General features: G+C 47.1%; 1 protein-coding gene across 6 annotated transcripts in view; it reads right to left on the reverse strand.

Moving 5' to 3' along the window:
- The window catches only part of MTIF2 (mitochondrial translational initiation factor 2), an 857,581-nt gene that overhangs the window by 794,897 nt on the left and 41,819 nt on the right, over positions 1-20,865 (reverse strand). For 4 of the 6 annotated variants that reach the window (XM_069608244.1, XM_069608245.1, XM_069608246.1 and 1 more), the window contains exon 2: positions 3,394-3,473. The gene's annotated coding sequence lies outside the window, so the exon portion shown is untranslated. Of the gene's footprint in view, positions 1-3,326; positions 3,474-20,865 lie in introns of all 6 variants that reach the window. The other 2 variants (XM_069608249.1, XM_069608248.1) reach the window with 1 other exon arrangement.

The following is a 20,865-nucleotide window of genomic DNA, read 5'->3' on the forward strand; positions in this document are numbered from 1 at the left end:
TACAGGGGCATGGTACACCAGCCAAAGGAGGGAGAGAGAGAGTAGAAGGGGAGATGCAGGAGAAGGAAGGAAGTTAATGAGAGAAGGCAAGATCCGGTCAAAGAGAAGGATGTTGGGTTGTGGGCCCTGAACTAGGGCGGTGCCTGTATGAAAGGCATTAATGAAGCAACGCGAAGATGAAAAGCCGGCCAAGGGGATGTCCGACTTATTGCCACCATTAATTCTATAGGATGGGGAAGGAGAGACAGTGGAGATGAGGTCCTTAGATCTGTAGAGGGGACAGAGAATACGATATCCGTGAAAACCTCTTTGGCGGAAACACTGACATAGGTGTTTGCGATGGGAAGCCCATGGTTTGTGCTCAAGATGTCTTTTTTGTGCTTTTTCCTACTGGACTTTGTGAGAGAGGGGGATAGGTGATAGTGAAGCAGTTAGAGAAGATCGGTGAGATGGAGAGAGCCATGTGGCAGCAGAGGATAGTCGGGAAATGAAAGAAAAGAAAAGAGGCTGCAAAGCACAGTTCTAGGTAAACTCAAAAGGTGGCCTAGTAGGAATAGTCACAAGGCGTATATGCAATCCAGAGAGGAATAGAATTTTAGGAGACAAGAGGCATACAAATGCAAAAGTGCACACAACCGTATTTCCATATTTTTTAAAGGAGGCACAAAAGCAATGCAAGAGAGGTGCACTGTTGTAAAAGTACACACAGCCAAAATTCGATTTTTAAAACGAAGCACAATGCAGTGAGAGAGGATTAAGGCAAGGCAGAGTACATATGAACGGTAACATGGTTCAGGAGGATTGGTGGGGGCGGCAATGGAAGAGATCAGCCATCGCGCAATTTCGATGAAGTCAGGGGGCCAGGACGTAGTCTGTGGAGGACTTTATCATTTATCACAGACCCCGCCCATGTATGGATGCAAGTGCCTCCTCTCCCCCACCTTGCAGCCTGCTCCCGCTGCGTGCGTCTCACCAGACACAGCTACTTTGCAGGAGGTGGGTCCTGGCTGGCCCTTATGTCGGATATCCTGTGCATGGGGTGGGGGGGCACAGAGCTCCACCATTCCTTGCAGGAAGTTGGCAGGTAGCAGAAGCTGTTTTTAATCTTCAGAGGCTCCGTACGCCTCACTGCAGGCTCTTCTCCCTCCATGTTGCGACGCCGGATGTTTTGTGAAAAATCCAGACGCTGAGTCGGGGCTGGCCAGGCTCTGTGTGCTGTTACTGAACTCCCAGGAGGTTGGCTTCCTTTTACTTCCCAAACTGGCCTTACGGTTGTTGGATTCAAGACCAACTAGTTAAGAAAGGCCCATCAGAGTTTGATACTGAAGTGTGCTACTATGTAGTCGCTGAGTTATTGGTAAGAGGGTCCGTAACATGTTGGGAGCCTGAAGGGCTTTTGAATGCTTTGATCATTTTGAAAATTAACTCTTGGTTGAGATGTGCAGACTAAGTGGTATGCACAGTGAGATTTCTTTTCCTTTTATCGCTTCGACTCTGTAGTTACGGACTTGTCCAGAACACATTACTTTGTACATTGGTGAGTAGTTTTACCTCCATGTTCATTCAAGCCCCCCCGTTGGCTTCCTTGAGCTGCCTGTGTTTGGGGTTGTGCGCCAGCAGTTTAGGTTGAACTGCTCCTTGGAGGGGGAGGGGGGGTAAACCCAATTTGTATATGGTCTTTTCCATTCTCTAATGGCATGGCTGTTAGATGGTCTGGATGATTGCACATAGCAATTTCCAGTGGTTGAGATTAGTTCACAACCATGTAGTCATCAAACCTCAGTTTTATATGCGTTTGGGTGTGAACCGCGTAGCAACTTGCTACTTTGTGTGTATTTAAAAGGGCTTTTCTGGGCTGTTCTATCAAGATGCATGAAGGCGGAGAAGTTCTTCATCTGGTATTCCTATCTGGTTTTATAGGAGGGTTGGGGTTTGGGGGCTTCTAATTTGTCCAGGAGCATGTCCAGGTCCATGTCTTTTCTTTTAGTAGTGGTGCTGTTTGGGTGAAGGTGATGATGGGGATGGCGATGTGGTCACCCCAGGAAGAGAGTAGCAGCGATATTTGTATTACAGAAAACTCCACTGTGTCTCTTCATAGTCCCTCATGTTGTTGCTTTGATAAGATATAAATTTGTATTTTGAACGACTGTTCATATTATGGTGATTTTATTTCTATTGTTGGTCATTTCAGATCATAATAGTTCACATTTAAAAAAAAAACGGTTGAGCACTCTTAGAGAGGTGGAGAGGTTCAAACTCACCTCAGAAAGGTGCTCCCTTTCTTCCAAAATGTAGTATTGGATACTCTACACTATCAATACTAGGTTTACGAAGAGCATACAAACTTATATACGCTTAAGCACAGCACAGCACAGTACAGTACACCCTTATGTGCCAGGTTCCATCACTGCTGGACATTTAGACATAACAAGCTAAAAACCCGGGCATAGTAGAGTGGTTTGCCTACAGCAACACACTGTCGGGTGTGTGGAGAAGTGCCGTTATCATGGTTTAAATTGAACTGCACCCATCTAAATGTGGAGGAGTGCCTTGATACTGCAATCCATACCATTATCTTGTGTCATATCGCAGCAGAGGGTATATTAGGTATATTATGTTTCGGACAATATTGCAAATGTCGATGAAAAGTACTTTCAGAGAGGGATTTTGAGCAGTCAAGTAGCAAAGCCCATCATAATGCTTGGGAAACCGGATTGTGGACTACATCAAAACAGACAGATTGTACTGAATGAGCTACAAGCAGTTTTAGCAAAGGATTGGGAGTTGGAGTTACTATTCAGCAACTACTGGCATACACCATTTGGCCTGGTTTATGCCATATAAGCACATGGAAATCATTATTGAACTCTCAGTCAATCAAAATGTTTAGTGTGCCGTCAATAAATACTGGTATTGAGTGCATTTTGAACATTCTGTTTTCAAAAGCGACAGAGAAACAATGCAATATCCAGGCAAGATTGTGTTTAAACAAGACACTTCTTTTCTGGGAAGACCTTCTTTTTGCTGCACCATGCTAATTACCAAACAAAAGAGAAAGAGAAAAACATTGGAAAATACTTTTCTTTCTTAGAGAGAAACTATTGACTTTTACACTACACCTCATACATGCTCATGTTACACCTATTCCAGTTCTACCAAGTTGCAATTAAGATGCTTAGCTTGAAGACAACCATGTTATTAATACAAAATAAAAACCACACCACAGGATAAAACTCTACCCAACATTCAAACAAAAATCTATTATTCGAAATACAAATAGATATTATAAAACAAAACAACACAACTTGATACAGTGCCCGTCCTACCTGGGACTATATTGCTCATGTATAGAGTTCCAGTGTAGCAGACAACATTGGACTTGTTGGAACTTACTTGTGCCACCTTCCAAAATTGATAAACCAGAGATCACGGCTTGAAATATTGCTTTGTAGGCTCCAGCATTTCTCTGAAATCTACAAGTGAAACAAAACAAAAACATGGCTGAAGTGTAACAGTTTCACAAAACAGCATACACCCAGCAAAGCGCCAGTTTATCCAACACAGAACAGTTTAATAGATGTATCAGTTTTTATCCTAAAGACGAAGTTGCTAGAACAGGTAAAAATGAAAACCCTACTGTGTAGAATCTGAGGGCATCCCAGCAAGCCAAATGAGGCTGTGTGACTCCGGGATGCTGTGGTGCGAGCCGCATGCTGAAGGAAGGTCAGAACGCTCGCGAGTGAGCAAGCAGAATGTTCTTGTCACTTCAGAAAGGTAAAACACAGATGCTGGAGGCATACAATGTTATGAAGGTTGATGAACTTTATGAAAAGAGTGGTTTAAGAATGCCCAACTCTAAAGCAATTGAAAAGGCGCGGAAGGGCCAGAATAGTAGTAAAGTTGAATGAGAAGGGTGCAAATACCCAGCAGGTGAGTGGACTCGGAATTTGCCATGTCATTGTTTTGGAGATGAATGAAAATCATTTTTGAATACCGAACCAAAGGAAAGTGATAATGAGTGAATGCCACATGCATGGAAAGCAGAGGAAAACGTTCCCTGATACAAAGAAACTGTAAATCAGATAAACTGAAGAAAGCAAGCATTTGTACTGAATATGATGAACTGTGAAGTGTTGAAGTTGAGAAAAAGCAAGCATTGGCTAAAGCCATAAGGAAAAGAGGAAATGTACAAGTTGCAGCAAAACTATGAAAAGATAGTGATACTTCATCAAGTGAATAGTGGCAAGACAAGTGTTGGAAGTGTTGGAAAAGACTGTCAGAATATAAGTCTGATACCATTGTTGAGCTGAAGCAGTGGTGGTGAAACGGTAGAAAAGAAGCCAATCAGGTGTGTTGGTTGCATAACCTGTAATGGGTGGACCGTGTGGTCTGACAACTGCGTCTAGGCCGAATACACCCCACTCAAGAGAAGCCACTTTAATCATCTATAAGTCTATGGTTGAATATAAAGAAAAGCCTGTGCATTGTGAAGTTAAAGAGTTGAACTTTATGATTTTGATGAAAGAGACAAGAGCCTGAAAGCTCGGAAGAATGCCGAAGAATTGTGTTGTTGTGAAAACAGTGAAAGACTTGAAAGCTTGGGAAAGGAAATCCCTTTTGATTGACATTGAACGATTTAGAATTCTGGGGAATTCCGACCAAGAGCTCGAAGAAGCACCAAACATTTGTTTGAACACTAATTCATTTGAAGCTGAAATCTCTACACAGTTTCAACAAATAGCTGTGAGGGCAAGTATAGTTTTTGGACACAGACAGGCATTTACTTTAGAGTTCCTGACACCGACTATCCTTAATTTTATTTGGGTAGGGAAATCCCACTTTAGCATAGGGCAAGGTAGGCCTTATCCCCACCTCATCGTGATTTTAATAAATGTTTATAGCCCAAACTTTACTGTTGTCGGTATCTCCTTCCCGATGCCTTCACACCACCTATTGGTGATATTTGACACAGAGTGCTGGGCTCAATTTTATTTCAGTCTTCCTGTTTTTTTGAAAATATGTTTTTATTGACATTTTGTGGGTTATTACTACAAACGTTGCATCAGAGAAACAAACATTACATTTTAAAAAGAAAAAGGAACATTCCTACCAATAGCCCTTTTTACCCCCCACCCCCCCCCTCCCCCCTAGCCGTATGGTCAAAGTAGAGTCTGAATTCGACACTGCGGAGTCCAATACACATTCACAGAGCACAGGCGTTAAGCACATCTTGCACATTTGTCCTTGGGCTCAACCCTTCAAGGCCCCCTTGTGGGGGGGAGAGAACATGTCCCAATCAGTGGGTGTCTATGGGGTCCCCACCTGAACATTATCGCCCTGTCCAAGGGGTGGAGCCGGGCCCGTCCTGAGGGCTGGACCCCTCACGCATTGCTCTCGTATCTCTCAAAGAACGGAAGCCAAAGTTCTCCGATGTTAGTTCTGGATTCATCAAGGACATGCGTGAGGAACTCCATATCATAGATCGCTCGGACCTTGGCTACCCATTCCTTTTCCTGTGGCATGTTTGGGTTTTTCCATTTTTGGGCCAGGCAACTCCTGGCCGCCACAAGCATGACCTGGAGCATGTGGCCCTGGGTGTCCTCCTGGTCGTCCCCGACCTCGATCCCAAAGAGGAGCAGCCAGGGACATAGGGGTCTGTCTATCCCATCCACTCCCTTGATCCAGGATAGGACCTCTCCCCAATACATCTGTACCCTGGGGCACGACCACCACATGTGTATGTAATCTCCAGTGGTGTTGCGACATTTCCAGCAGTGTGGGTCATAGCCCGGGAGCATTCTGGATAATCTCTGGGGGGGATAGTGCCACCTGTGTAGAACCTTTAATGCCTGGTGTCTATATTGGAGGGATGTGGTTGAGTGATGAGCTCGGATACACATCTTGGACCATCTCCTATCATCTATTGAATTTCCCAGGTCTCTTTCCCATTGCGTTCGTGCCGGGGGGGGGTCCCTTGGAATTGAAAACAGGAGGAGTCTGTACAACCGGGCTATCACCCCCCTGGAGCCCCGGGTGGAGATGATTGTTTTCTCAAAGTCCGTGAGGTCTCTCCTAAGAGTGTCCCCCCATGAAGGTTCTGAAAGAACTCCCTTAAGCTGAAGGTAGCGGAATGGGGACAGTTTACCCAGACCTAGCGCCTCCTCGAGGTCTGGAAGGGGCATGAAGGATCCCCCCCCACCCATAGATGGCAGGCCCTAACCAGGCCCGCCTCGTACCAACTCTGGTATGCCGCTGGTTCTGCTATTTTGGCCAGGAATGGAGGTGCCCAGATGCAACTCAGCGGTGAGGGCCAAGTCGTGAGCCACCTGAAATAACTCCCCTCCTTCCAGATCGACCAGAGGACCCCCAGTACTGGGTGTTCGTGTACCCTCTTCGGAATGCGTGTTCTTGGGACCCATAACTGCTCATCAATCGTGACTGGGGCGAGAAGTCTATTGTCCAGGGCCACCCACTGTTTCTCCGTCCCTGGGTTAAAATGGTCAACCAAGATCCTTAGCTGAGATGCCCTGTAGTATGCATCGAAATCGGGGAACCCCACTCCTCCATCCTCCTTCGGTCTTGTCAAGACATCGTAAGAGATTCTATGTTTCTTGCCCGCCCAGAGGAATCTAAGCAGTACTCGCTTCATTGAGTTAAGAAAGGGCCTCGGCACCTGGGTGGGGAGCATTTGGAAAAGGAATAGAAATTTAGGGAGTATTACCATCTTAATCAGGTTGAGCCGAGCCATCCATGAGAACCCCGCCGCCGCCCACCTCTCTATATCTCTCTTCACCGCTGTCCATAGTGGGGTAAAGTTACGCTCAAAGAGGTCGCCCGGGGTAGATGGAATTTGGATCCCCAAGTATCGGAACCCCTCTCTCTGCATTTGGAAGGGGAGACTTTGTACATATTGTACCTCAGGTTCCGGCAACTGGCCCCCCACGAAGGCCACCGACTTGTTTAGGTTGACCTTATACCCAGAGAGGTTGCCATAGCGCGTCAGGGCCTGAAGTACATGAGGGATCGTCCGTGATGGCTTAGTGATATACAGGAGGACGTCATCTGCGAACAAACTAATCTTACAGTGGGAGTCGCCCAGTTGGACCCCTGTGATAGTTTCGTTCTTGCGTACTGAGATTGCCCAGGGTTCCATGACTAGGGCGTATATCAGGGGGGACAGTGGGCATCCCTGTCTTGTACCCCGCCCCAGGGGGAAGGATTCCGATTTCGTCCCGTTGGCTACTACCCTGGCTGTTGGGGAGGAGTACAGTGCCGCCAGCCAGCCCATCCACCTCTGGCCCATCCCCACCACCGAGAGGACCTCCCCCATGAACTCCCAGCTCACCCTGTCGAAGGCCTTCTCTGCGTCTAAGGATAGGAGCAGGGCTCCTTCGCTCCGGATCTCCCTCGGGTACAGCACATGGAGAGTCTTACGCATGCTGTCCGAGGCTTGTCTATTGAGTATAAAACCCGCCTGGTCGGGGTGGACTAGTCGAGGAAGGCACCTCTCTAGGCGGGAGGCCAGAATCCTAGTGAATATCTTGGCATCAAGATTTAGGAGGGCGATGGGCCTATAGGAGCCACATTCCCTCAGGTCCTTCCCTGGCTTCGGAATAACCGTGATTAGGGCCTGGAGGAAGGAGGGCGGGAGCGTCCCCTCATTGCGAATTTGGTTAAAGAGCTTGGCCAGGGGCTCCACCAGCGAGGGTGCGAACTGTTTATAAAAGTCGGCTGTGTAGCCATCTCCCCCCGGGGCCTTGCCCACCCTCAGCCTTTTGATGGCTGCCTCGACCTCGTCGACAGTTATGTCAGATTCTAGTTCCTGTAATTCCGCCTCGGATAGGTGGGGCGGGGGGTATTCCTCCAAATATGCCCTCATCTCCTCTGGTGATGTTCCCTCCTGTTTTGTGTACAGTTCCTTATAATAATCTGCGAAGGAGCCCACGACCTCCGCCTTATTGTTAAGCATGGAACCCTCCCGGCCTCGAATGGGACCAACCCTCCTCTCCAGTCGGCATCCCCTGGCTCTGCGAGCCAGCAGCGTTCCCACCCTGTCTCCCCTCTCGTAGTACCTCTGTCGTGTGTATCTCAGCTTCTTAACCACCTCTCCTATGAGAACCGTGTGTAGGGCCTGTCTCTTCTCCCTCATTTCCGTTAAGATGGATTCCCTGTCTGTCCCCTCCCGATTGAGCCTACTCCGCAGGGTTCCAAGGTCTGCCCGTATCCTGGCTTCGATGAGCCCTCTTTCCCGTTTGCGTCTGGCTCCCTCTGCTATGAGGAGGCCGCGAAAGGTGGCCTTTGCCGCCTCCCACACCGTCGACATGTCTGTTTCCCCATTGTCGTTAGTTTCAAAGTATGCCGCCATTTCGCCTCTCAGGAAGTCCCTAAAGACTGGGTCTCTGAGAAGCAAATCATTGCACCTCCAGTGTGATGACCGGGGGGAGACGGGGAGAGACCAGCGTGCCACCAGAAGCTCGTGGTCGGACCAGGTTATTGCCTCAACTCGTGGGTCTGTGGCTACTCCGCCGCCCTCTCTGGAGATCAGGAGCAGGTCAATTCTGGTGTATGTAAAGTGTGGGGGGGAGAAAAATGTGTAGCCCCCCGGTTCTGGGTGGGCTGTCCGCCAGACGTCCTCCCAATAGTGTTCCCTCAGGAGAGTCCGGAGCGAGATGTTATCCCTAGATGTCGCCTTGGGTTCAACCCCTCGGGCCGTCCACCAGTCCAGTTTGGGGTCCATTACTAGATTAAAATCACCCCCAAGGATCATGGCCCCTTCCGCCCATTCATCGATCGTCCCCATGATTTGGGTGAGGAATCCAATCTGGCCGGAGTTGGGTGCATAAAGAGTGGCCAGGGTGATGCGTTCGCCCTCGTGGGTGCCCTTAATTGCCAGGAACCGCCCCCCATAGCCCCTCTTGGTTTCAATATTGGAGAGGTGGAACGCTTTATTCAAGAGGATCCCTACCCCCTCCTTCTTTGAGCTTCTGTGGGAGGCCCAGTAGTTGGATCCGATGTCCCTTCCCTTTATGGGTGATTCCTTGCCCTGTCTATAGTGAGTTTCTTGGAGGAAGAGTACCATTAGTTGTTGTTTGCGAAACATGTTACTCGTCAGTGATCTCTTGTTCTGTGAGTTGAGACCCTTGACATTGAGTGTGCCTATCTTGCCCTCAACCATTGTCGTGTGGGGAAACCCCTTCTATTTGTCCTGTGTCGCAGTGTTGCCCTGTAGTCTGTTTCTGCGTTGTGAACCCTAGTTTGACTCGGCTATTCCCCCCTCCCATCCCCTGTGTCCCCCACCCAACTTCCCCCTCCCTGTCCTCCCCCCTCCCTCCCCCCCCTTCCCTACTCCCTTTCATTGTAAGGCGTCCGTCCACGCCCCCCAACAGGTGTCGGGGTTGGTCAACGAACCACCAAGGACTCTTACCCCAGCCCCGGGTATTTCTTTTGTTAGGGATCCCCATCTCTTGTTTTTCCCCAATTTGTGTCGACCCCAACCATTGCCTCGATGTGGGTGGTCGGGACGGGAACCAACGAACTCCCCCGCCCCCCCGCCCACCCCAAGGTTCAAACTTAGCCCCTCATCGGGGAAAACACAACCAAAACATTAACATTGCCTTCAACTGTTTCCCGCCCCTCAATCCGGCGGTTTAAACCTCGCGCCAACGCGGCGCCCGGCCTCGGCCCCTTGCAGGCCGGCCTTCATTTCCAGCTCCGCCAAGGCTCAGAGCACAGGAGCATCGGTAGGGTTCCTCAACCCCCCGGAGAGTGGTATAGTCATGGATTCGGGCGGTCCTCAGAAGCCGTTGGCGGATGTCTCGTTTTCTGAAATTTACGAGTGCCTTTGACCTTTGACTTGCCGCTGAGCTTACCCGGACCAACCGGGCCTCTGGAGGGGTCTTGGGCGCCACCCTCCCCGCCGCCCGAGGGAGCGGGCAGGTCACCAAGCAGGTCGTCCGTGGCCCTCTGGATGTCCTCCCCCGAGGCCAAGTGATATTTCTCTCCCTGCCATTCGAACGATAGGGAGAAGGGGTGGCCCCAGCGGTATCTGACCCCCTTCCCCTGTAGCCATTTTGTGAGGGCACCGCATTTCTTCCTCATTAGTAGGGTGAGGGCTGAGAGGTCCTGGAAGATTGACACCCTGGAATCTCCGTATTGGATATTGCCTAGGTTCTTTGCCTTCTCGAGGATCCTGGCTTTATCTTTGTAGTGATGCAACCGAGCCAACACCGAACGCGGGCCTCTGCCGCCTCCGCCCGCCCGGTGGACCCTGTCAAATTTGATCTCGTCTCCAGCATTATCACCCAAGACAATTCTTATGATGTCCAGTACTTTGCCCTCCAGACCTTGTGTGGTCTCACCCTCGGATTCCACCAGCCCAAAAATGCGCAAATTGTTCCTCCTTTCTCTGTTCTCCATATCGTCCACTTTGAACCGAAGTTCCTCCTCCCGCCGTAGCATGTCCTGAAATCTGACCTCCATCTGGGTCTCGAGAAGCGCCGTGGAGAGCTGGTTGTTCTCGACCCCTTCCATCCGGTCCTCGAGGGTGGTGACTTTGGTGGTAAGGTCAGCCAATTTAGCCCCCATGTCCGTTCTCATCCCGCGTATTTCCTCCAGGATTGTCTGGAAATTGTTCTGTATCGCCCCCAGGTCGGGGTGGGGGGGTAGAGGCACTCCCTGCCGCCATTTCGCCTTCAGGAGCCGCGAATTGGTATTTGGCGAGGGTCTCCCTCCAGCTCATGGGAAGAGCACTCTGGTGGGTGATGCGGCCTGTCTATTCCACCGTTTCGTGAGAGGGCGCCGTGTGTAGTTCGTAGCCCCGTGGGTGGGGCGGGTGAGCTCCTGGTGGGCGGGGGTCCCCCCGTTGATGATCCCGAAAGACACCGGTTTTGTGTGTGGAGCGGGACCCGGTCGAGACGCCGGAGGTCTGGTGTCTATGTGGTCCCTTGGTATGCCTCCTAGGGTATGTGCGCGGCGTCGTGCTCTGGTGGAGTGCTCACCACCTTTTGCCGTGGATCTCCCCACCCGGGGTCCTCCCGGAATTCACTGGCGTAGTGGCGGGTCCCGTTTGTCCCCCCGTCGTGGGGTTCTAAGGCCGGAGTTCATGGGGGTGTCAAGGGTTGTTGCCCCACGTCGTGTCCCTGGAGGGGATTGAGGTCGAGAGGGGGGGGGGTCGCTCCCGCGTCGCCCCTCTATGTCCTGGGTATGCTGGGGGCGCTCTCACCTTTCGCGCCGGGCCGACGCGCCACACTACGGGTCCCGGCCTCGGATTATCTCCTCGCTCGGCCGCTGGTCCCGCGTCCAGTCCCCGTCTCGGCTTTTCGCGCTCTCTGCGTCTCCCCTTCTCCCGATCCGGCGCGGCCGCCGCGGCCTGCAGCCGAGTCCCACGCCGCGGCTCCCTCGGATGGCCGAACTCGGCGAAGCCTTCACGGCCGAGGGTCGGAGTTGGACCCAGCTGGGGGCCGAGGGTTCCTACGGTCTCGTGGGGGGGTCTCGAGATGAGTGGGGGCCCCACTCCACTGCGTTATCAGCGATTACCCGGGGCTGGGTACGGAGCTCTCAGCTCAGGCAGCCATGTTGCCTGCGCCCCCTGGTGGCCTCTCAGTCTTCCTGTTTAACAGTATTTTGCACAACTACAAAGAACCCTTAGATAAATCCAATCTATAGACTTTTATTTTTTATTTTTTTAAATCTAATTCAGCAGTAGGCACAGGGGTCTGCAACCTTTGGCTCGCTAGATATGTTAACTTCCACCACCCCAGACCAGCAAAGTCAATGGTGAGGAATCGTTGGAATCGTGGGCAAAACCATCTGTAGAGCCAAAGGTTGTAAACTAGCAGATCAATAAAATGCCTCTCAGAACAGACAACATTACATCATCTAGCTGTAGCACATAATAAACTATCCAAACAAAGGACCACACTCCCTCTTTCAATCATCACCCACTGCCAAGTTTCTGCTTTCTAAACTCCAAAAGGGAAGTCAAAATAATTATATACTTGCAAAACAGAGCAGTTATCTCAGACGTAACATGTTAGGGGAAGCACTTTTTTGCTTAATTGAAAGACAAAAACCCTCTTTAACAGAAGGAGCAAATGATTAATTCATGAATAATGTTAAAAGTGTTATTTATGCAGAGCTATTTTGCAAAGCACTTTAAATAGAACATTTTGTTAGCAACTATTAACAAATCATTATTTTCTTAACAGTGTTGTTGGGATTTTAGAAGAATCCTTAAGATTTTACATCTCTTTTTTTCTGGTTTTGGTTGGATTATTTTTTTATGTATATTCAAGTGCCTCCTAGAGACAGACACAACGGAATACACATATGACTCATTGCGTAGAGGGCTATTTCACATGAGAGCAGCATGGATATAGAATGAAAAATCTACAACTTGATAACAATCAATCTGCTAAAGATGGAGGCAAATCGGCAGGGGACCAAAATATACCTTACGTTTATCGACATGGCTCATACCTTCGATAGCGTTGACCTACAGCTTCTATGGACAAAATTAAAAGATTGGAACTGTCCTGCTAGCTCACTCGTAGCCTTGAAAGAACTCCATAACCGAAAGAATTTGTCTGGACAACGCAGGAACACAATCGAGCCCGATCAAGACCTTCTTCAGGGGTGTTAAACAGTGGTGTCCGCTTGCTTCTACCCTGTTTAATCTCTTTTTGTCTGATATTGGTGCAAGCTTCGAAAGCGTAGCAACATTTCCTCCAGAGATCAATGGACACCATATTGGTTGGATGCTATATGCAGACGACCTGGTTCTTTTAGATGTCACCCCCATTCGTCTCCAGCGAGAGCTGTCCGCCCTTGGAAATTATGTAGCTGACAATGGGCTAAAAATCAATCCTGCAAAAAACTGAAATCTTAATCCTCCAAGATCTAAGAGGAAAAAAGGTAGGACCGAAAAAGAAGCTGCATTGGTACCTGGGGGACGAGGCGCTCAGAGTTGTGAAGCAAACCCAATATTTGGGCACATGCGTCAAAAGCAGTATTTGCGACGCTCCATGGGTGGCAAAAGCCAAGGCTAAATGTAAACATCTTGAGGCTCAACGTTCGGCCTTGAACAGAAATTACTGCAAGTTTTCACTAAAACCAACAGGACTTCTATAAACAAAAAGGTACTAATGGCTCTCATATAAGGCGCAGAAAGTGTTTTGGGCAGCTCATATGCCTTATGGGACTTGTTTGAAAACACATTCTGGCGGAGGGTGCTGTGGCTCCCAAAGGGGTACAGATGGCATGTATTTGATATGAGTTGGGGCTCACTTTTATTAATGCACAAGCAGCCTGGAATATGTTAGTACTATATCGAAAGATGCTTGATGAGAACCGGCCCTGTTCAACCCAGGAGGGAAGAACGACAAAACGATTCTATGTTTGTGGGCGGAAAGTGTGAAACCCTTCTGGAGGAGCTTATTACTAAAACAACACCTTACTAGTAAATCCAATATCTGTAAAAAAAAAAAAACTGCTGCATCAGGATTGGGTATATACCATCAATCTAAGATTCAGTCACAGACAAATGAAAAACATTGTCATCGAAGCTAAAAGTTTGAATATGCTACCTAGTTACCTGGTGAATTTTCCCTGTACTCTTAAGAAACATATTCCTGAAATTTCGGATGAACTTATTTGAAACTAAAGAAACAAGAGGTCTGACAAACTTCAACCAGAGGAACAAAATTGTACATTGTGTAATAGTGCAGAGGAAACTTTAAAACATCTAATGTTATTTTGTCTGGCACTCAGAATTCTAAGAACTAAACATTTGGGACCGTATATATCTGTGTGGTGATGATTGGTGGTCGATAGTGTCAAAAGGTACTAACAAAAAAATAACTTACTAACATTCCTTCTAGCTCAAATTAATGATTTGTTAATACAAAAAGACAAAAGGACAAAAAGACAAAGACGAAACCTTGAGCTGAGGGATTTTCAAAGGAAGCGAAGTAGTGAAACTGTATGATGTAAAATTAGCTGAAAAAGGCAGCAAGATAACCTTATTGATGAGATGAGATGTGTTGTGATGATGAATGTGTGAGCATTGTGATGCATTTCAAGATTTGTAATAAACTGTATAATATTAAAAATACAAAATAATAAAAAGAAATCTACATTGACCTTAGGTTGCAGATTTTAAAAGATATGTAAAATGGACCAGGGAAAAGACACGCTCTTTACTTGTAGAAGACAGTAAATATAGATGTGCATTTTCACTCAGTACAGCATTACATATGTTTTACACTCCCTGGGAAGTGGGTGGGGGAGTTGCATGGAGGGGCAGAGTGGAAGCACTAGGGCCCAAATCTCAACACCTTGACCTCAACCAGACACCCTTTCATTTTCTTTTAGCTAACCCATTTTCCTATATAAAATGGCTTCGGTATTCACATGCTAAAGGCAAAGACACAGGTGGACACAAGGTAGGGCTCATAGGAGGCAGAAAGTTAGGCAAACAAGAGAACGTAAAAAGAAGCAAGAGGGAGAGAGCGTGAGTGGGTACCAAAAATCAACATTTGGAAGCTAGTTAAGACTGGAAAAAAGTAGATCAAAAAAAGCATGTGGGCTGGTCAGGGACACCTTGAATGAAAGTTGAAAGAAGGTGCACATGAAGAACAGTAAACATTTCCTGCAAATATACATAGGAACAAAACACATTTTAACATAACAGAGTGGCATCATGTTGTAGAACCAGCGCACTCGCGCACACACACACTCTCTCCCCACCATTGCAGTGGCTGCCAGAAAAATTTAATTATTTGCATGATTTGGTGTATTCTATAGCACAAACATAATGCCTTAGAAACTGCTTCTTATCATTCAGCATTGAACAACTTAACATTTACAAAAAACACTGACATATGCTATGAAGTGACTGCATTCGTGATGGTGCATTACAAAAAAATAACTAAATCTTAGATTTCAATAGGAGGCCCCAACACCTGGGGAGATGAGTAACAAATGAACGGTCCAACCAAAAGATTAATTAAAAAGTTACATTCCCTTCCTGAAAGGCTGCTACTAAAGACAGGTCTGCTCATTTGAAAGCAACAGTGGCTTCCATAAAAATTGAATTATTTGCACGATTTGGTGTATTCTATTGAACTAATAGGAGACTTTATAATCTTAGCGTATCATCATCCAGCACTGAACAAGTGCACATTTACAAAAACCACTGATATATGCTATGAAGAGACTGCATCCATGAATGCTGCAGTACAAAACATCAATAAATAACTGCATCTTAGCTTTGGATAGGGGTGCTCCCACCTGGGGAAATGGGTAACAAATGAAGGGACCACCCAAAAGATTAATAGCATTTACATTTCTTTTTTTTTTATTATTATTGCTTTAATTGATTACATTTTTTTAGCAAGTATCAAAAATTCCATCCAATGTTATGAAATGAAATTCAAAACAAAACAGTACAGAAACGCTTAAAATGCATAAAAACTGCAATGGAGGATTCCTTAAGGCTTAAACGTCTAACCCCTCTGTTTTTTTTGAGTGTTTTGTTCATAAACAAGACGACTGCTATCACATATGAAGTCTTTTCTCCACTCATCAGAGTGGTCCGCCAGTCCTCTGCATCAAGGGAGGAAAACCTTGACGTCAGCTGGCCGAGTTATTTCGTCCACTCTCCGGTTAGACTTGGGCAGAGTAGCAAGAGGTGTTTCAATGTTTCAACACTTACTTCCACTCCACAAAATCGGCCTTGATTACGGTTAGATTTGGCTCGTTTTGCAAGGACTTTGTTTGTTGGGAGCGGGTTGAGACGAGTTCTAAGAAATGGATCTCGATAGAGTCCATTAGGAAACTGTGCTAGGTAACCTGGGAGTACATTCAGTTTTCATGCCTCCACCGTGAGGTGAGCGGCTGATAGCGTGCAGCGCTTGCAAGGGTAGGTATATCCAGTCCTTCTCTCCTAGCTTCTTTTTTACTCTTATCGGGTTTGATTGGAGATCATCTATGGTGCATTCAATTTCAGTAAGTTTGTCTCTATTGTTTCTTGTCCAGTTTTGTAGGGTTACGCTGGACTCTACTGTTAGTTCTTTATTTATAATGTCCAAAATCAAAGGCCGAGAGGGCATTTTCTATATAAGGCCAAGCTGTTTCATTCTACTGTGGCTTTTAAGGATACGAGGCTGAGCTCTCGACAAATGATCTGGATCGGTGTAGACATCGGAAGGCACAGGACCCTTTTCCAGAAACGTCCCCCGAGGCAAGGCCAAACTTTGTTCGGGATGTTTAGCAACGCCTATGCAAGTCAACGACGGGATCACCTTTGATTTGTAATAATTTACCACTGGAAATATAGAGAAACAACCACATTTCCTGTTCAGAGCCACTGCTTGGCTGGCCAGGGTTTTAGTTCTCTCTCTCCGAGATGATCCACCATTGGGGTTTAGACTATGCGGTTATTAATCCTTAACTCCTAGGTACTTGAACGATTTAACTTGTTCATTTGGTGTGTGGTGTAAGGAACTCATGGTGGCAACAGTAAAGACAGACACAAGTGATCACAGTTCAAGGGTGTTTATTAAACTGTAAATGCAGGGTGGAAAAACACTTAACCTAAACTTAAATTTAAGATGCGAGAAAGCTTCGACCATCAAATAAAAAATAAGGCAATCCTTGTGGCATCTTGTCAAAGTAAAAAACCTATTGCCAAATCCTTACAACTAATTACAGAAAGAGTGTGGGATAGGGTTTTCAATAAGGAAAGAAGTATTCACAAATAATAAGTCAGGATGTGATTGCCAGGGGTCTCCCTTCCCCACGTTTTGAGCACAGGACAAGGTGGTTCATCCGAGCACCGCAGACACTCGAGCCTTCCCAGCACGAGGCGACAGTTCCGTAACATCTATCAGGTTCTTCGATGGTTAAGTCTCTTGCCTTCAAGGGCCGGATGTATTCAACCAAAAAATGAATGTTGGGGTGATGACTTTCCACCCCCTGGATTTCCCTCTGTCGGGCTCGGATCCTAATGCCAAGGGGGAAATCCACTTCCCCTTTGCTTTCAATCCTTCTTGCACTCACAAATCTTAATGTCTTTTCAAATAATTCACTGTAGACATCCCTCCATCGGGTTCATTTCGGTCAACACACTGTTCATGGGATTTCAGACTTCTTCCCTTCTTGTTAGCATCCCTCAGCCGGGTTCACTCTTGCCAACTTTTGTCACGTACTGTTCATTTACTAATTTCACTATGCAGGATTCATTTCCCTTAGCTTTACAATCCTAATGTCGGTCAAAGACTTTCGACTGTATGGAGGATTTTACAAGACCCACGTATGACCACTTTGACCTTTTCCCAAGGCCTTCTGGTTAGGGTAGTTTCTACCATCAGGTAATCGGCCAGAGTTTCCTACATCAGCACCCACGTGGTGCCAGACTTCTCCATTGTTGGTTCCCCCCTTTTTATCAATAGTTCTTTCACAGTTCAAATCAGCTGTTTGCTAATTTTCGTTCAACAGAGTTCTGTTTCTTATCGAATCTCCCCTCGACTCACCGGCTGTGATGAGCCGCTTGGCTTTCCTTCTTTTTGCAGTCAAGGTTGGTACCACTGAGAGAAGCGTCTCTCCCCGGCTTGGTAATCAGCAGAGGAGAGTCTTGTGTACCATTGACACAAGCTGCAACATACGCTGGCTATTGTTGGTCTAATGTTTCCAAGTGCAGAGGTTTCACAGGCGTTGATCAGAAAGGGCAAGGTTGCTTCTCTCATCGTCACCCTCGCGGTATGCGCCGTCTTCGTCCCCTCTTGAACTGCCGTGCTGAGTTAGCTCTCACGTCGTGCTGTCTGCCTTGTTTGTCCTGTTCTCTACTTTTTATCCCTGTGGGGAAGGGAAAGCGCCATCAGGTATGTGTGATCCTGGTAAATTGCTTGACTTTGCCGAATCCTTGCATTGGGACATGTCAAGTAAACGGCTCTGGTGTTCGTCTGTTGTCTTTCGTGTTGTGCAAAAGTGTTTGTGTCGGAAAAAAAGGGGTGGGTGAGGGACAGGGTTTTGGAATATCCTACACAGTAGGATGGGGAAAAGGTGTTGAAAGAAGGGGATACTGCATCTCACCCGTCGGTGTCCCACTCCCCAAGGACCCCCCCCATCCAGCTGATCCTCACACACTGGTTCCAACCTCAGGAACTGGACCCAATAGCGATTGCCATGTCCTGGCCAGCTGGATGACAGATCCCCAAGGACTAGCTAGGGAGACACCTTCAGGTTTCTCACAGTGGCCAAGGAAACATTTCAAGTTATCTTTGTGCCCATTCATTTTTATTTTTGTTTTTCCTTTGTTTATTTCTAAGGCATTCGTGTTGATGCAGTCTTGGAGGTTGTGTAACTGTCGCTGAAGGCCCAATGGAGTTTGATCTATCAGGACCAAGTCATCGGCGTACAGTAAATGGTTTAAGTGGGCGCCTCGTACAGTTGGTGGAAAACATCTGAGCGAGGCCTGTGGCTGCTTGATGGCTGCCAAAAAGAAGTTGAACAGGGCCGGGGCCATTGGGCACCCTTGTTTTACTCCTCTTGGAGTTGGAATTTGATTTTGGGTTGTCTTCCAGAGGATGAAATATCCACGACGGAAATGATCGCATGAGAAATGTACGTTATACATAAATGTTCATACATTTCTCATGCGGTCATCCGTGTTAAAACAACCTCAAATCCCTGCCCACACCCCACCCCCCACTTATCTTTCATCGTGAAGAGCGGTGTTCCCTGCAACGCTGGTTTCCTTTCACTTCTGTGATCGGGAACCCGGCGCCGCAGGGTCCTTTTATTTATTTATTTTTTCTTTTGAGCGAGTCAGCTGCAGGGGTATCCCCCGCAACACCCGCTCACTATACTGTATAGTATGGTGAGCAGAGTGTTGCGGGGGACATCCCCGCAGCCTTTGCTTTTCTTTACCTACCCCACCAAAAGACCTAATATACATACCACTAAAAGTTCAAACTTTTGGTAGTTCGAACTTTTTACGGTATGTATATTAGGTCTTTTGGTGGGGTAGGTAAATTGGATTCGGTCATTTTGGCCAAATCCTGGAATTTCAGCTGATGAGGCCTGACCGATTCAGCCGTACTCTCATGATCATCTCAGAGTGCAATGCTATCAGAGGTTCCAGTATGGATTTCGGGCAATTCTGGGCTTCCAGTTTTTCCCACAGGCGTTGTCGCTTCACTTGATCGAATACTTGGACGAGGTCCACAACAGCCACAAAACTCCTTGGATTGCCCTCCCGCACTCTTCCTTTCAGCATGCTGAGGAGTCGTATGTTTACAGCTGTACCAATGCCTTTGACAAAGCTGGTTTGAAAAGGATTGTTGCACCCTGCTGCATAGGACCATTCCTGCAGCCGCTGCAGGAGAAGCGAGCCAAAGATCTTTCAGATTACATCCAGAAGTGCGATGGGGCGATAGTTGTTTGGGTTTTCCTCTCCCCCCCACTTTTGAAAATTGGGACCACTATCACCTTGTTCCAGGAGTTCGGAATCCAAAGTGTTTGGGTAATTTGGACGAAACGTTTATAGATGAATTTGGCCCATTCCTCCAGGTGTTCTTTTAGTATGGAGTTTGTTAAGCCATCAGGGCCAGGTGCCCGTGAGCCATTTAATTTCTGGATTATCCCCATAGTATCTTGTTCATCGTGTGGCATGTCCCAGGGTCTAATCATGCTTGTTAGAATTGAGGAGTCAGCAAAGTGACTTATCCAATCTTGTTCGCCAACACTATTCAGCTGCAGGTCAATAGAATTGCCTGCGGCGGACTTGACCAAAATCCAGAAATCTTTGACATTCCGTCCACAGATCACTTTCAGAATTGTTTCGGCGTCATGCTGGAACATTATTGATCTGTACGAAAGCAGCCATTGTTTATAGATCTTGCCAGACGTAATTGTTTTTATTTGGTCGTCCTGGTGGTTTGATTTCTTTGCTACTCGTCTAGCTTTTCTCAAAGTTTTTCGTTTTTCTACTAGCAGTGCATCGAAAACATGGGCTCTATTTATAGGCTTGCGATGTGAACCCTGTTTTTTTGTGCGATATCATTCTAAGAGGGGGTATATTCCACCTTAGAACCCTCAGACAAAATCTGTTGTTACTTTGTCAATAGCTGACTTGACCATTTTTAGTCTGCGTCCTCCGTTACATTCAGTCACTACAGCCTATCGCCAGCTGCTGCAGCTGACCATTCAATGTACAGCAGGTTGTGGTCGCTGTTAGCCGTCTCCACTGCTTGGAACAGTGTGACGAATGGGAAGAGGTTCCTAGATACAAAGTTATAATTAATTACTGATGATCGTTCCTCTCGCCCCAGGTTGCCTTCGGCGGTAGGTCCCCCTTGATTTGGCCGTTTAACATGTGCATATCATTTTGAGGCCATGAGCGACGCTAATGCGATGCCTCTTGCTGCCGATATCTTGCGTTTAAATCACCACATAGGATAATATACAGAGTATGCTGGTTAATGTATGCATCATCAATAAGGTTGGCCGTCAGGTCTATGAAGGTCTCATTGGAAATAGCCTATGGGTTCCAGTAGACATTATTACCATGGTAGATGGTTTATTTCGCACTTGTAATTGCTCAGGTAGCTGCCACCCTGCTAGCAGTTCTTGAGCAAATAAGTTGGAAGAAATTGTTTTTATAAAGTTAAGATCACTCCCACATTTGACTGCAGTCAATAGACCCGAGGTAGGTCTCCCTTTTGCGCCTTTTGCTGCTGGACTTAAGATGCGTTTGTATCCATCGAGTGCAGATTTTTCGCATAACCAGGTCTCCTGGATACACATCAGGTTGTAATCTCCCAGGTTTACGTCACTTGTTTCTGTCAGATGTTTAAAACCTCTGGT

The sequence above is a fragment of the Ambystoma mexicanum genome, chromosome 4q, assembly GCF_040938575.1.
Source record: "Ambystoma mexicanum isolate Mex_15411 chromosome 4q, UKY_AmexF1_1, whole genome shotgun sequence".
NCBI lineage: Eukaryota > Metazoa > Chordata > Amphibia > Caudata > Ambystomatidae > Ambystoma > Ambystoma mexicanum.